The sequence below is a fragment of the Halichoerus grypus genome, chromosome 13 (assembly GCF_964656455.1).
Source record: "Halichoerus grypus chromosome 13, mHalGry1.hap1.1, whole genome shotgun sequence".
NCBI classification, from domain to species: domain Eukaryota; kingdom Metazoa; phylum Chordata; class Mammalia; order Carnivora; family Phocidae; genus Halichoerus; species Halichoerus grypus.
In genome coordinates, this window is record NC_135724.1 from 44,673,499 (window position 1) to 44,690,148 (window position 16,650).

The 16,650-nt window shown below is 37.7% G+C and overlaps 1 protein-coding gene across 5 annotated transcripts in view; it reads left to right on the top strand.

Moving 5' to 3' along the window:
* The window catches only part of SS18 (SS18 subunit of BAF chromatin remodeling complex), a 90,203-nt gene that overhangs the window by 65,808 nt on the left and 7,745 nt on the right, over window positions 1-16,650 (top strand). The gene's annotated exons all lie outside the window — the stretch shown is intronic.

The window sequence follows — 16,650 nt, forward strand, 5'->3', positions numbered from 1 at the left end:
TTATCAGTGCTCTCTCAAGCCCACTGCCCCTTGTACTGACACTTCCTATTTCAGTGATAAAGATAAAAGAGATAGAAGAGACTTAAACTAAAGGGGTAAGGACAAATGAGTAATATTTTTTTAAAAAATCCATTAATACTAAATCAAAGGATGAGATAGGAATTTTATTTAAGTTTTAAAAGTGAAAAAGTCTTGGCTAATGACTCAGGGCAAGATTCCTGACGGCAAGGTTTAGGCTCATTCTAATTTACAAGTTAACTGAGCTTCTGATCATTTATCCCCTCAGTCAGCAAATATTTATTAATTTTCTGTATGTGCTGGACACTATATTAGGTCCTAAAGGAGTAAAACAGAATGGTCCCTATGGCTGGTGGAGCAATCTTTTTTTTTTAAAGATTTTATTTATTTATTTATTTATTTATTTATTTATTTATTATTTATTTATTTAGAGTGAGGGGAGGGGCAGAGGGAGAGGGAGAGAGAGAGAGAGAGAATCTCCAGCAGACTCTATGCTGAGCGCGGAGCCTGACCCGGGGCTCCATCCCACAACTCTGACGTCATGACCTGAGCTGAAGTCAAGTGTCAGATGCTTAACCGACTGAGCCACCCAGGCGCCCTGGTGGAGCAGTTAAATATCTTGGTGTTTCTTGACTTTACTTTTGACATATTTGACACATATTCCTATTTTCATTCTTGAATGGTTTTGTTTAGCTTCTGATTACTGTGCTTTTTAAATTTCTCTTATACTTCCAGTAATTCCTTCTTTATTTTTTCACTTGCTTCTCATCTTTCTTTTATCCAAATATCAATCCTTGGCTCAGTGTTTTTCTTGGACTCTCTATTCACCCAGTTTTTTATTTTCAGTACCCTCAGCCCACCCTTTGCAACCCAACTTCAGCTCCATTTTTTTCAGCTGTGTATGGAACATCTCTCTTTGGATGTCTTGCTATTTCCATCAACTTTATCATGTCATGGACTGAACTAACCATATTCTCCCTACATGATGTATTTCTAAGTCCCCTAAGCTTAACGTCAGTCATTAAGTAAATGTTTCTTGAGCAATATTTATATGCCAAATACCTAAAATCGGGGTACATTGGGAAATAAGATAAACATAAATTCTGCCTTTGTGAACTTAAATCTAGACAGGATCCAGACAAACAGATGATATAATATAGTGTGAGAAATACCTGGGTGAAGAAAGGCAAGATTTTTGTGGAAGTGGGCTCCTAATGTAGATAATAGAAAAAATGTTCTTTGGGAAGCATTGTATTAGTGTGAGGGCCCAAGGATGAGTAGGTATTAGACAAGTAGACATAGAGGAGGGAGGAGTATTCTAGTCAGAAAGAAGTGTATTCACAAAGGACTAGCATTGAGGTGTGTGGTTGAGTAAAGCAGAAGCATGGGGAGGGAGAGGCAAGATTGGAGAGAGAAGTTAAAGTTTAGATTAGAAAGACTCTTATAAGCCATGTTAGGGGACTTGGACTTTATCCTGACATCATTTGGAGCCTATAAAGGGTTTTAAATGATGCATATAAAATATTAGCTGTGCCTGGCACTTGGTAAACGTATGTGATACTATGTGTGGTATTGTATATATGATAGACATATGATATACTGCCTCTTTTATTATAGTTATTCCACCCCCTGAACCACTTAGGAATTTGGGATGGTACTATAGATAAAGACGTTTGGATAGATGCCAGCCACATCTCCTTCCCCACTAGAAAAGGCTATGAGGAGGGGACCATCTTAGCTACTCTAGTGTTAATAGTCTTTCCACAGTTATCATGGGTTTCACCTTATCTGTATCCCCCCAACCCAAACGCTTGTTGGTCTTTTCATTTTAGGGAAAGTAGTTCACCTCTTCAAGATAGTGAAGGGAATAGAAAACTAATATAGATTCTTAAATCCAACAGTAATATAATTATAGTGGTGGTTTAGGCAGATGACTCTTATAGCAATGTGCAGGATGAACTAAAAGAGGGGGAGAACTGAGAGAGAAATCATTGCTAGAGGCTGTTGCTTCTCCATCATTTTTTCCTATCTCAGTAACAGCAGCTTGATTCTTTCAGTTCCTCAGTTCTGGAGTCATCTTGGCTCCCCTCATTTTTGCAAATCCACATCTTGTCAACCAGCAAATCTCATCACCTCTTCCTTCAAAATCTGTCCAGTATCTAGCTGTTTTTTACAGCCTCCTGCACTTACCCAAGTCAGAGTTCCAACTGTCAGTCACTTGGACTATTGCAATATCTTCCTTGTCTTCCTGCTATCATCCTAGCTCTGCTATAGGATATGCGCCACAGAGGACCCAGAATGATCTTTTAAAAACATTAGATGCTTTTAAAGCCACTGCTTAAAGCCCTGTGGTGACTTCAGTCTTATAGTGAAGGCCAGATCTTATTATGACCTACAAAGCCCTATATGACTTGTGCCCCCCCCACCTGTCTCACCACCTCATCTCTGTATTTATAGGTGCCCTCATTCAGTTTGCTTCAGTCACCTTGGCTTGCTTGCTGTTCTCATACACATCAGGCATATTTCTCCCTCAGATCCAGTGTGTGGCTTCGTCACTTTCTTCCAATCTCTGCTCTGATCTGTCACCATGTCATATCAAGGAGTCCTTCCTGGTCTACCTATCTAAAATAGTAACATCCTTGGGGCACCTGGGTGGCTCAGTCGGTTGAGCATCTGATTCTTGATTTCAGCTCAGGTCATGATCTCAGGGTTGTGAGTTGAAGCCCCGTGTTGGGCTCAGCAGGGAGTCTTCTTCCCCTCTCTACTCCCCACCCCGCTCTCTGCCCCTCCCCCGGCTTGTGCCCTCTCTCTAAAATAAATAAATAAATCTTTAAAAATAGTAACATCCTCCATTGCCTTGCTTTATAGTAGCTCCACCCCTTACCCGCAAAGGATATGTTCCGATACCCTCAATAGAAGCCTAAAACCACAGATAGTACTGAACCCTGTATATACAATGTTTTTCTCCAGTCTGTGGCTTCTCCCTTCATTCTTTCAGCATTGTCCTTTGAAGAGAGGAACTTTAAAATTTTTATGAAGTCCCATTTATCAACTTTTTCTTTTATAGATCATGCTTTTGATATTATATGTAGGAAATCTTTACCTAATCTAGAGTCACAAAGATTTTCTCTTAATTCTTTCTTCTAGAAGCCTTATATTTTTAGACTTATACATTTAAGTCTGTAATCCATTTTGAGTTAATTTATGTAGGAAGCACAAATTAAAGTTTGTATTTTTGTTTTCAAATGGATAGCTAATTTTCTGAGCAGCATTTGTTGCATAGACTGTCCTTTCTCTACTGAATTATCTTTGAACCTTTGCTGAAAATCCTAACTATGCTTATTTCTGGACTGATCTATTTATCAGTCTTTGTGTCGATACCATGCTGTCATTTTACTATAGTTTTATAGTAAGTTTTGAAATTAGATGTTGTGAGTTTTCCAACTATGTTCTTTTTCAGAGTTGTTTAGGCATTTTAAGTTTTTTGCATTTCCATATGAATTTTAAAATCAGCTTGCCAGTTTCTACAAAAAGCCTACTGATACTTTGATGGGGATTGCCTTAAATGTATAGATTTGGAGACAACTATATCTTAATATGATGTCAGTGAGTATTCCATCCTATAAGCATGGCTATGTCGCTTTAAAATTTTTTTCAGCAGTGTTAATGTAGTTTTCAGCATACAGGTCTTACATAGATTTTTGTCAGATTTATCTCTAGGTATTTTATATTTTTGATAATGTAAATTTTTTAAAATTTCAATTTATAGTTGTTAATTGCTGGTTATATAAAAGTATAGTTTATTTTTATTGATATTTTACCAAAACTTTAACATTAACTCATTATTTGTTTGTAGATTCCTTTAAAATTTCCACATAGGGACACCTGGGTGGCTCAGTCGGTTAAGCGTCTGCCTTCGGCTCAGGTCATGATCCCGGGGTCCTGGGATCGGGTCCCGCATAGGGCTCCCTGCTCAGTGGGGGCCCTGCTTCTCCCTCTGCCTGCCACTCCCCCTGCTTGTGCTCTCTCTCTCTCTGACAAATAAATAAAATCTTGAAAAAAAAATTCCTTTAAGATTTCCACATAGAAATCATGTTGCCCGTGAATAAAGACTATTTTTTTCCTTTATAATCTGAATGCTCCGCCTCCCTCCCCCTTAATCTGTCCCTGCCTTAAAACCTCTAATACGATGTCAAATAGAAATAGTTGGACATCTTTTGTCTTATTCCTAATCTTAGGTGGATAACAATCAGCCTTTCAGGCTTACGTAAGATGTGTAGGGTTTGTGTAGGTGTCCTTTATCAAGTAGAGGTTGTTGCCTGTATTCCTAGTTTGCTGAAAATTTTTATTAGGAATGAATGTTGAAATTTGTCAAATGATTTTTCCTTATATTTTGAAGGAATTATAGCTTTCCTTTTTTAATTTAGTATGTTAAATAATATTCTTTGATATTCAAGAATTTTTTTGATATTCAAGTTTTAAATCAATCTTGCATAGCTAGGATAAACTTCACTTGGTCATGATGTGTTATTATCCTTTTTATATGTTGTTGGAGTTGATCAGCTAAAATTTTGTTAAGAATTTTTGCATCTTTGGGGCGCCTGGGTGGCTCAGTCATTGGGCGTCTGCCTTTGGCTCAGGTCATGATCTCAGGGTCCTGAGATCGAGCCCCATGTCGGGCTCCCTGCTCTGCGGGAAGCCTGCTTCTCCCTCTCCCACTTCCCCTGCTTATGTTCCCTCTCTTGCTGTGTCTCTCTCTGTCAAATAAATAAATAAAATCTTTAAAAAAAAAAAAAAAAAGAATTTTTGCATCTATACTTATGAGGGATATTGGACTGTAGTTTTCTTTTAATGTCTTTATCCAGTCTTGTTATCAAAATAGCACGGGCTTCATAAAGTGAGTTAGAAGGAAATCACCCCTCTTCAGTTTTCTTTTCCTTTTTTTTTTTTTTTAAAGATTTTATTTATTTATTCATGAGAGACAGAGAGGGAGGCAGAGGCAGACTTCCCGAGGAGCAGGGATCCTGATGTGGGCCTCGATCCCAGGACCCTGGGATCATGACCTGAGCCGAAGGCAGACTCTTAACCAACTGAACCACCCAGGCGCCCTCCTTCTTCAGTTTTCTTGAAGGATTTGTGTAATATTGATATTATTCCTTCTAAAATGTTTGGTACAATTCACCAGTGAAGCTGTTTGGGCTTGGATATTCTTTGCAGGAAGGTTTTTAATTACAAATTTATTTTCTTTATTAAACATAGGCGTATTCAGGTTATGTATTTCTTCTTGAGGAGATACTTGTATTTGTTAAGGGCTTTGTCCATTTCATTTGTTTTGTTGAATGATTCCTTTTTTATCCTTTTAGTATCTCTAGTATCAGCAGTGATATTCTCTCTTTCATTTCTGATATTGGTAATGTGTATCTTCTCTTTTTTTTTTTTCCCCAAAGTAATCTGGCTACCGGTTTTTATATACTTCATTGATCTTCTCAGAGAGCCAGCTTTTTGTTTTACAGATTTCCCCCCGCCGCACCCCACCAGCCCAATTTGTTTTTTTTATCCTTGATTTCTGCCCTCTTCTTTATTATTTTTTTTCTCCTGCTTGTTTTGGGTTTCATTTGCTTTTCTTTTCCTATTTCCTAAGGTAAGAGCTGAATTCCCATTGATTTAAGAACTGCCCTCCTTCCTAATTTAGGTGTTCATTGCTGTAAATTCCCCTCTAAGTACTACTTAAACTACAGCCCACAAATTTTTATATGTTGTGTTTTTATTTTCAGTTGAAAATATTTTCTGATTTGCTTTTGATTTCTTCTTTGATCCAACTGTTATTTAGGAGTGTATAATCTAGTTTTCAAATATTTGGAGATTTTCCAGATATTTTTCTGTCACTGATTTCTCATTTAATTCCATCATCATAATTCCATCAACATTAATTAACTTGAATTGTTATACATTTATTGAGACATACTTTTTGGCCCACAATATAGTCTGTGAGGATGTTCTATAAATGTTAGATCAGGTTGGTTGATAGTGTTCAAGTCACCTATATCTTAGCTGATTTTCTATTGAGAAAAACATATTAAATCTTTGGCTATAATTGTGTGTTTGTCTCTTTTTCCTTGCAGTTCTATCCATTTTTGCTTCATGTATCATAATGCTACCTTTTTAAGTTTTATACATTTTTAGGAATTTTATGTCTTGATTAATTTATTCCTTTACGGGATGCCTGTGTGGCTCAGTAGGTTGAGCGTCTGCCTTTGGTTCGGGTCATGATCCCAGGGTTCTGGGATTGATTCCTGCGTCGGGGTCCTTGCTCAGTAGGGAGCCTGCTTCTCCCTCTGCCTCCTGCACCCCCTAGTTGTGCTCTCTCTCTCTCTCTGTCAAATAAATAAATACAATTTTTTAAAAATTTATTCCTTTACTATTATGAAATAACTTTATCTGTGATAATATTCTTTGCTCTGAGATCTTTTTGATTTTAATATAGCCACACCAACTTTCTTTGGATTATTGATAGAATTACATATCTTTTTTTATCCTTTTATTACTTTTTAAAGATTTTATTTTTAAGTGACCTCTGCATCTAATGTGGGGCTCGAATTTACAACCCCAAAATCAAGAGTTGCATGCTCTACCGACTGAGCCAGCCAGACACCCCTTATCCTTTTATCTTTAACATATTTGTGTTTTTATGTTTAAATTGTATTTCATGAAGGCAGCATTTGTCAAGTCTTGCTTTTTTATCCAATCTGACAATCTCTGCCTTTTAGTGGAGGGGCTTTGAACATTATGTTTTATGTACATAGATTATGGATTTGGTTAAATCCATCATCTTGATTTCTTTTCTTATTTTGTTCTTTATTCTCTTTTTTTTTTCTGTCTTATTTTGAACCTTTTTCCTGCTTTAAAAAAAACTATATTGATATAATTCACATACCATTAATTAACTCACCATTTTAGAGTGTACCATTCAATGGGATTTTTTTTTTTTTTTAGTTTGTTCATTTTTCTCTAAACATTCAGCCCTAGGAAACAGGTAGTTTACTTTCAGTCTGTATAGATTTTCTTATTCTGGATATTTGAGATAAATGGAGTCATGCAATATGTGGTGTTTTGTGATTGCCTTCTTTCACTTAGTGTAATGTTTTCAAAGTTCACCCATCTTGTAGCTTATTTTAGGTGATATTATGCCACCTTATGTATAGTATAAAGCCTTTCAATAGTTTACTTTCATTTCTTTCTTTTCAACCTTTGTGTTATTGTTATAAATTTTATTTGTACATGTGTTAAAAACTCTGTAGTACGTGGAATTTATTTTTCTTAAAAAAGCAATTATCCTTTAAAGATATTTAAATAGTAAAAAATCTTATATATTTACTATTTCTGGTCCTCTTGATTCCTATGGTAGATTCATAGTTCCATCTGGTATCATTTTCCTTTGCGTGAAGGAAAGGAAATTGTTTTTAACATTTATTGTAATGTAGGTCTTCAGTTTATGTATGTTTGAGAAAGTGTTTATTTCTCTTCCATTATTGAAAAATATTTATTCTGGGTATAGAATTCTAGTTTGACAGGTTGTTTTTTTGTTTTGTTTTGTTTTTTAAATCTATACATTTTATTTTTTTATTTTTTTAAATTTTTTATTGTTATGTTAATCACCATACATTACATCACTAGTTTTTTTTTTTTTTTTTAAAGTCAACGCACTTTTATTTCTTTTTTTTTTTTTTAAAGATTTTATTTATTTTCTTGACAGAGAGAGACATAGCGAGAGCAGGAACACAAGCAGGGGGAGTGGGAGAGGGAGAAGCAGGCTTCCCGCAGAGCGGGGAGCCCGATGTGGGACTCGATCCCAGGACCCTGGGATCATGACCTGAGCCGAAGGCAGACGCTTAACGACTGAGCCACCCAGGCGCCCACATCACTAGTTTTTGATGTAGTGTTCCATGATTCATTCTTTGTGCATAACACCCAGTGCTCCATGCAGAACGTGCCCTCTTTAATACCCATCACCAGGCTAACCCATCCTCTCTCCCCCCTCCCCTCTCCCCACTAGAATCCTCAGTTTGTTTTTCAGAGTCCATCATATCTCATGGTTCACGTCTTCCCCTCCGATTCCCCCCCTTCATTCTTCCCCTCCTGCTATCTTCTTTTTTTTTTTTCTTAACATATATTGCATTATTTGTTTCAGAGGTACAGATCTGTGATTCAACAGTCTTGCACAATTCACAGCGCTCACCATAGCACATACCCTCTCCAGTGTTTATCACCCAGCCACCCCATCCCTCCCACCCCAGCCCCCACTCCAGCAACCCTCAGTTTGTTTCCTGAGATTAAGAATTCCTCATATCAGTGAGGTCGTATGACACATGTCTTTCTGTGATTGACTTATTTCGCTCAGCATAACACCCTCCAGTTCTATCCACGTTGTTGCAAATGGCAAGATCTCATTCCTTTTGATGGCTGCATAATATTCCATTGTATATATATACACCACATCTTCTTTATCCATTCATCTGTCGATGGACATCTTGGCTCTTTCCACATTTTGGCTATTGTGGACATTGCTGCTATAAACATTGGGGTGCACATACCCCTTTGGATCCCTCCATTTGTATCTTTGGGGTAAATACCCAGTAGTGCAATTGCTAGATCATATGGTAGCTCTATTTTCAACTTTTTGAGGAACCTCCATACTGTTTTCCAGAGTGGCTGCACCAGCTTGCATTCCCACCAACAGTGTAGGAGGGTTCCCCTTTCTCCACATCTCTGCCAACATCTGTCGTTTCCTGACTTGTTAATTTTAGCCATTCTGACTGGTGTGAGGTGGTATCTCATTGAAGTTTTGATTTGGATTTCCCTGATGTCGAGTGATGTTGAGCACTTTTTCATGTGTCTGTTGGCCATTTGGATGTCTTCTTTGGAAAAATGTCTGTTCATGTCTTCTGTCCATTTCTTGATCGGATTCTTTGTTCTTTGGGTGTTGAGTTTGATAAGTTCTTTATAGATTTTGGATACTAGCCCTTTATCTGATATGTCATTTGCAAATATCTTCTCCCATTCTGTCAGTTGTCTTTTGGTTTTCTTGACTGTTTCTTTTGCTGTGCAAAAGCTTTTTATTTTGATGAAGTCCCAATAGTTCATTTTTGCCCTTGCTTCCCTTGCCTTTGGCGATGTTTCTAGGAAGAAGTTTTTGCGGCTGAGGTCGAAGAGGTTGCTGCCTGTGTTCTCCTTTAGGATTTTGATGGACTCCTGTCTCACATTTAGGTCTTTCAACCATTTTGAGTCTATTTTTGTGTGTGGTGTAAGGAAATGGTCCAGTTTCATTCTTCTGCATGTGGCTGTCCAATTTTCCCAATTTGTTGGGAGAGACTGTCTTTTTTCCATTTGTTGAAGAGACTGTCTTTTTTCCAAGGGACATTCTTTCCTGCTTTGTTGAAGATTAGTTGACCATAGAGTTGAGGGTCCATGTCTGGGCTCTCTATTCTGTTCCATTGATCTATGTGTCTGTTTTTGTGCCAGTACCATACTGTCTTGCTGATGACAGCTTTGTAATAGAGCTTGAAGTCTGGAATTGTGATGCCCCAGCTTTGCTTTTCTTTTTCAACATTCCTCTGGCTATTCAGGGTCTTTTCTGGTTCCATACAAATTTTAGGATTATTTGTTCCCTTTCTTTGAAAAAAGTGGATGGTATTTTGATGGGGATTGCATTGAATGTGTAGATTGCTCTAGGTAGCATTGACATCTTCACAATATTTGTTCTTCTAATCCATGAGCATGGAATGTTTTTCAATTTCTTTGTGTCTTCCTCAATTTCTTTCATGAGTATTTTATAGTTTTCTGAGTACAGATCCTTTGCCTCTTTGGTTAGATTTATTCCCAGGTATCTTAAGGTTTTGGGTGCAATTGTAAATGGGATCGACTCCTTCATTTCTCTTTCTTCTGTCTTGTTGTTGGTGTATAGGAATGCCACTGATTTCTGTGCATTGATTTTATATCCTGCCACTTTACTGAATTCCTGTATGAGTTCTGGCAGTTCTGGGGTGGAGTCTTTTGGGTTTTCCACATGAAGTATCATATCATCTGCAAAGAGTGAGAGTTTGACTTCTTCTTTGCTGATTTGGATGCCTTTGATTTCTCTTTGTTGTCTGATTTCTGTGCCTAGGACTTCTAATACTATGTTGAATAGCAGTGGTGATAGTGGACATCCCTGCCGTGTTCCTGACCTTAGGGGGAAAGCTCTCAGTTTTTCCCCATTGAGAATGATATTCGCTGTAGGTTTTTCATAGATGGCTTTTATGATCTTGAGGTATGTACCCTCTATGCCTATACTCCGAAGAGTTTTGATCAAGAAAGGATGCTGTGCTTTGTCAAATGCTTTTTTTGCATCTGTTGAGAGGATCATATGATTCTTGTTCTTTCTTTTGTTAATGTATTGTATCACGTTGATTGATTTGCAGATGTTGAACCAACCTTGCAGCCTAGGGATAAATCCCACTTGGTCGTGGTGAATAATCCTTTTAATGTACTGTTGGATCCTATTGGCTAGTATTTTGGTGAGAATTTTTGCATCCATGTTCATCAAGGATATTGGTCTGTCGTTCTCCTTTTTGATGGGGTCTTTGTCTGGTTTTGGGATCAAGGTAATGGTGGCCTCATCAAACGAGTTTGGAAGTTTTCCTTCCATTTTTATTTTTTGGAACAGTTTCAGAAGAATAGGTACTAATTCTTCTTGAAATGTTTGGTAGAATTCCCCTGGGAAGCCATCTGGCCCTGGGCTTTTGTTTGTTGGGAGATTTTTGATGACTGCTTCAATTTCCTTAGTGGTTATGGGTCTGTTCAGGTTTTCTATTTCTTCCTGGTTCAGTTTTGGTAGTTGATACATCTCTAGGAATGCATCCATTTCTTCCAGGTTATCTAATTTGCTGGCATAGAGTTGCTCATAATATGTTCCTTATAATTGTTTGTATTTCTTTGGTGTTGGTTGTGAGCTCTCCTCTTTCATTCATGATTTTGTTGATTTGGGTCATTTCTCTTTTCTTTTTGATAAGTCTGGCCAGGGGTTTATCAATCTTGTTAATTCTTTCAAAGAACCAGCTCCTAGTTTTGTTGATCTGTTCTACTGTTCTTTTGGTTTCTATTTCATTGATTTCTGCTCTGATCTTTATTATTTCTCTTCTCCTGCTGGGTTTAGGCTTTATTTGCTGTTCTTTCTCCACCTCCTTTAGGTGGAGGGTTAGGTTGTGTACTTGAGACCTTTCTTGTTTCTTGAGAAAGGCTTGTATTGCTATATACTTTCCTCTTAGGACTGCCTTTGCTGCATCCCAAAGATTTTGAGAGTTGCGTTTTCATTTTCATTGGTTTCCATGAATTTTTTTAATTCTTCTTTAATTTCCTGGTTGACCCATTCATTCTTTAGTAGGATGCTCTTTAGCCTCCATGTATTTGAGTTCTTTCCGACTTTCCTCTTGTGATTGAGTTCTAGTTTCAAAGCATTGTGGTCTGAAAATAGGCAGGGAATGATCCCAGTCTTTTGGTACTGGTTGAGACCTGATCTATGACCTAGGATGTGATTGATTCTGGAGAATGTTCCATGGGCACTAGAGAAGAATGTGTATTCCGTTGCTTTTGGATGGAATGTTCTGAATATGTCTGTGAAGTCCATTTGGTCCAGTGTGTCATTTAAAGTCTTTATTTCCTTGTTGATCTTTTGCTTAGACGATCTGTCCATTTCAGTGAGGGGGGTGTTAAAGTCCCCCACTATTATTGTATTGATGTCAATGTGTTTCTTTGCTTTTGTTATTAATTGGCTTATATAATTGGCTGCTCCCATGTTTGGGGCATAGATATTTACAATTGTTAGATCTTCTTGTTGGATAGACCCTTTAAGTAGGATATAGTGTCCTTCCTCATATCTTATTACAGTCTTTGGTTTAAAATCTAATTTGTCTGATATAAGGATTACCACCCCAGCTTTCTTTTGGTGTCCATTAGCATGGTAATGGTTTTCCACCCCCTCACTTTCAATCTGGGGGTGTCTTCAGGTCTAAAATGAGTCTCTTGCAGACAGCATATCGATGGATCTTGTTTTTTATTTTATTTATTTATTTATTTATTTTTTAAAGATTTTATTTATTTTTCAACAGAGGGAGAGAGACCGTGAGAGAGGGAACACAAGCAGGGGGAGTGGGAGAGGGAGAAGCAGGCTTCCCGCTGAGCAGGGAGCCCGATGCGGGGCTCGATCCCAGGATCCTGGGATCATGACCTGAGCTGAAGGCAGACGCTTAACGACTGAGCCACCGAGGCGCCCCCCGATGGATCTTGTTTTTTAATCCAATCTGATAACCTGTGTCTTTTGATTGGGGCATTTAGCCCATTTACATTCAGGGTAACTATTGAAAGATAGGAATTTAGTGCCATTGTATTGCCTGTAAGGTGACTGTTACTGTATATTGTCTGTGTTCCTTTCTGGTCTATGTTGCCTTTAGGCTCTCTCTTTGCTTAGAGGACCCCTTTCAAGATTTCTTGTAGGGCTGGTTTCGTGTTTGCAAATTCCTTTAGTTTTTGTTTGTCCTGGAAGCTTTTTATCTCTCCTTCTATTTTCAATGACAGCCTAGCTGGATATAGTATTCTTGGCTGTATATTTTTCTCATATAGTGCTCTGAATATATCATGGCAGTCCTTTCTGGCCGCCAGGTCTCTGTGGATAGGTCTGTTGCCAATCTAATGTTTCTACCATTGTAGGTTACATATCTCTTCTCCCGAGCTGCTTTCAGGATTTTCTCTTTGTCTCTGAGACTCGTAAGTTTTACTATTAGATGTTGGGGTGTTGACCTATTTTTATTGATATTGAGAGCGGTTCTCTGTGCTTCCTGGATTTTGATGCCTGTTTCCTTCCCCAAATTAGGGAAATTCTCTGCTATAATTTGCTCCAATATACCTTCTGCCCCTCTCTCTCTTTCTTCTTCTTCTGGGATCCCAATTATTCTAATGTTGTTTTGTCTTATGGTATCGCTTATCTCTCGAATTCTGCCCTCGTGATCCAGTAGTTGTTTATCTCTCTTTTTCTCAGCTTCTTTATTTTCCATCATTTGGTCTTTTATATCACTGATTCCCTCTTCTGCCTCATTTATCCTAGCAGTTAGCGCCCCCATGTTTGATTGCACCTCATTAATAGCCTTTTTGATTTCGACTTGGTTAGATTTTAGTTCTTTTATTTCTCCAGGAAGGGTTTCTCTAATAACTTCCATGCTTTTTTCAAGCCCAGCTAGTATCTTTAAAGTGATGATTCTGAACTCTAGATCCGACATCGTACTAATGTCCATATTGAGTAGGTCCCTGGCAGTCGGTACTACCTCTTGTTCTTTTGTTGAGGTGATTTTTTCCGTCTTGTCATTTTGTGCAGAGGAGAATAGATTAATGAGAGAACAAAATGCTAACAGGGTAACAATGTCCCCAGAAAATATACCTTAAACAAATCAGAAAAGACCTGGGGCTGGGGGCAAAGAAAGGGAAAGAAAGAAAAAAGAAAAAGATAAAAACAAACAAAAACAGAACAAAACAAAAAAACCCAGAATATGATCAAATATGATCAGGCTGGTGCATAGATCAGTGCCACACACTAGATTTTCGGTGTATTTGGTCTGTTAGAAGAGAAAGTGCCTCCCAAAATTTTAAAGAAAGAAAAACTTATATATGTACAAAAATAAGGGTTGATATGATGAAGGGATGGAATATGACTGTAAAGATGAAAATTACAAAAAATTTTATAAAAGGAATTGATAAGGAGTTGTTTGAAAAAAGAAGAGGATTTAAAAAAAAAAGAAAAAAGGGAGAGAATGTAATTAGACAGGAGAGTAGAACAAAAGCATACACTAGAGATTTAGGGTATTGTTTGATCTGTTAGAAGAAACTATCTCAAAATTTTAAAGAGAGAACAATTTATATATATATGCCAAAAATGAAGGTAACTACTATGAAGGGATAGAATATGATTCTAGAAATGAAAAATAAAAATCTTTTTTAAAAAAGGGATTGATGATACTCTGGTTTCTCTTCAGATCGCATAAATCTTTCGCCTTTTACTAAAAAAGGGATTGATAAGATGTTGGGTGAAAAAGGGAAAAAGAAAAATCTAAAAAAAAAAAAGTTAAAAAAAAAATTAACTTTGAAAGACTAAAGAATCATGGTAAAAAAGCCATGGATTCTATGTGCGGTATTCCCCTAGCGCTGGAGTTCTGCCGTTCTCATTGATTGGTAAACTTGGTCTTGGCTGGCTGTTCTCGCTGATCTTCTAGGGGAGGGGCCTGTTGCCGTGGTTCCCAAATGTCTTTGCCGGAGGCAGAATTGCCCCACCCTTGCCGGTCCGGGCTAAGTAATCTGCTCGGGTTTGCCCTCAGGAGCTTTTGTTCCTGCAAGCTTTCCGTACAGCTTTGGAGGCCAAGAGTGAAAATGGCGGCCTCCCAATCTCCGCCCCAGAGGAGTTGAGACCTCGGGGCCCCACTCCTCAGTGAGCCCCCAGAGAAAAGCAGTCAGTCATTCCCATCTCCCCAGTCTCTGGCTGCACTCTGTGCTCACTCGGCCTCTGACCAAGCGTTTCTATCTCTGGCACCCGACTCGGTGTGGAGTCTCCAAACCCAGCAGATCCCTGCGGTGCGCTCCCGTGCTTGTTTTGTTTTTTTACTTTCAGCACTTTAAAAATTTGGCTCCACTGTCTTCTTGGTTATATTATTTCCAAGGAGGCATCTGCTGTTACTCTTCTTTCTTTTCTGGTAGTTGGTATTTCTTTTTTTGGCTGTTTTTAAAGATTTTTACCTTTATGAAATTATTTAGCGTTTTTTATGCTTAGGTTCATATATCTTCTTGGATTTGTAGCTTTATGGTTTTCATCTAAAATTTGGAAAAATTCTGACCAAGTATTTTTCCTTCTCTTAGCCCTATATCCTTTTCTGTCCTCTCCAATTACATGATTAGTTGACTCCAGTTACATGTATATTTGGCTGCTTAAACTTGTACCAGTTTTTTGTTTTCTTTTTTTTTGTTTTATTTTGAGTAGTTTCTTTTGCTGTGTCTTAAAGTTCACTAATGTTTTCTTGTTCATTGTTTCATCTGCTTCTAATCCATTCCCAGGTATTTTTCACTTCTAGAATTTCAGTTTGGGGTTTTTTTTTTCTAGAATTTCAATTTGGGTCATTTTTATGTCTTCCTTGTCTCTGCCTAAATTTTTGAGCATCTGGAATACAGGTATGATAATTGTTTTAATATTCTTTTCTGATAATTCTTAACATCTGGATCAGTTTTGATCGATTTTTTTTTTTCCTTTTCATTATGGGTCATTTTTCTCATCTTTTTATGCATGATAATGTTTGATTGTATGCCAGAAATGATGAATATCACTTTTACTTTGTTGGGTGGTGGATGCATATATATTCTTAGAAATATTCTTGAGGTTTGTTTTGGGATGCAGTTAAGTAATGTAGACACGTCTTGATCTTATGTGGATTGCTTTTAAGGTTTTTAGGCAGGACCAAAGCAGTGTTTAGTTGTCTGCTAAGTATTTCTGCTAAGTAACTTTTTGAGTACTCAACCCACTGCCCTTGAATTGTGAGGTTTTTCACTCTGGCTGGTGGGAATAAGCACTATTTCTGTTTCTTTATGAGTGCCAAGTATTGTTTCCTCTAATACTTTTGGTTGTTTCTTTCCTTAGACGGGTATTTTCCTTGCATGCATTTGCATATCAGTACTATACTGAATACTCAAGACAGTTCCTCTGCAGATCTGCACAGTTCTTTCTGTGCATTTCTCTCCTTTCTAGTACTCTATCCTATGAACTCTAACTCCTGTTTTCTCTCCAGGCTCTAAGCTTTATGTCTTTAACTCAGATGCAGCCTTAGTTCCACTCCACACACTGCAGTGTAGAGACTCTCAATGCAGTAAAGTGTGTAACCAGAGGGCTCACCTCATTTGTTTCCAGTTTCTCAAGTTGCTGTTCTTTGTTACCTTGTGTCCTGAATGTGATCATTACATATGTTCTGAGTGGTTTTGGGGTAAACCCTTCTTGACTGGAAGCACGTTTTAATTTTTTTAAAATAGGCTTTATTGTTTTGAGCAGTTTTAGGTTCACAACAAAATAGAGTACAAAGTACAGAGAGTTTTCATATAAATCCTACCCCTGCATATGTATAGCCTCTCCTGCTATCAGCATCCCAGAGTTGTCCGTTTGTTATAATCCGTGAACTTAGATTGAGAGATCATTATCACCCCAAGTCCATAGTGTCCATTAGGGTTCACTCTTGGTGTTGTACATTCTGTGGGTTTTGACAAATCTGTAATGACATGTATCCACCATTATAGTATCATACAGAATAGTTTCATTGCCCTAAAAATCCTCCGTGCTCCCCGTTTATCTCTCTCTCCTTGCTGACCCCTGGCAACCAATGACCTTTTTACTGTCTTCATATTTTTGCCTTTTCCAGAATGTCATATACTTGGAATCATATAGTATGTAGCCTTTTCATTTCACTGGCATTTCACTTAGTAATACGCGTTTAAGTCCTTCTCATGGCTTGATAGCGTATTTCTTTTTAGTGCTGAATAATATTCCGTTGTCTGGATGTACTGCAGTTTGTTTATCCA